The following is a 993-nucleotide window of genomic DNA, read 5'->3' as shown; positions in this document are numbered from 1 at the left end:
CCCTCAACTCTATGGTCAACTAATCTTCAACAAAGCAGGAAAGAATATCCAATGGAAAAAAGATAGCCTCTTCAATAAATGGTGTTGGGAAAATTGGACGGCCACATGCAGAAAAATGAAATTGGACCATTTCTTTATACCACACACAAAAATAGACTCAAAATGGATGAAGGACCTCAGTGTGAGGAAGGAATCCATCAAAATCCTTGAGGAGAACACAGGCAGCAACCTCTTCGACCTCCGCCACAGCAACTTCTTTTAGGAACATAGTCAAAGGCAAGGGAAACAAGGGCAAAAATGAACTATTGGGATTTCATCAAGATCAAAAGCTTTTTCACAGCAAAGGAAACAGTTAACAAAACCAAAAGACAACTGACAGAATGCGAGAAGATATTTGCAAATGACATATCAGATAAAGTGCTAGTGTCCAAAATCTATAAAGAACTTAGCAAACTCAACACCCAAAGAACAAATAATCCAATCAAGAAATGGGCAGAGGACATGAACAGACATTTCTGCAAAGAAGACATCCAGATGGCCAACAGACACATTAAAAAGTGCTCCACATCACTCGGCATCAGGGAAATACAAATCAAAACCACAATGAGATACCACCTCACACCAGTCAGAATGGCTAAAATTAACCAGTCAGGAAATGACAGATGCTGGCGAGGATGCGGAGAAAGGGGAACCCTCCTACACTGTTGGTGGGAATGCAAGCTGGTGCAACCACTCTGGAAAACAGCATGGTGGTTCCTCAAAAAGTTGAAAATAGAACTACCCTATGACCCAGCAATTGCACTACTGGGTATTTACCCTAAAGATACAAACGTAGTGATCCGAAGGGGCATGTGCACCTGAATGTTTATAGCAGCAATGTCCACAATAGCCAAACTATGGAAAGAACCTAGATGTCCATCAAAAAATGAATGGATAAAGAAGAGGTGGTATGTGTATGTGTGTGTGTGTGTGTGTGTGTGTGTGTGTGTGTGT

The sequence above is a fragment of the Mustela nigripes genome, chromosome 12, assembly GCF_022355385.1.
Source record: "Mustela nigripes isolate SB6536 chromosome 12, MUSNIG.SB6536, whole genome shotgun sequence".
Lineage (NCBI taxonomy): Eukaryota > Metazoa > Chordata > Mammalia > Carnivora > Mustelidae > Mustela > Mustela nigripes.
Note: the sequence above shows the minus strand (reverse complement) of the source record.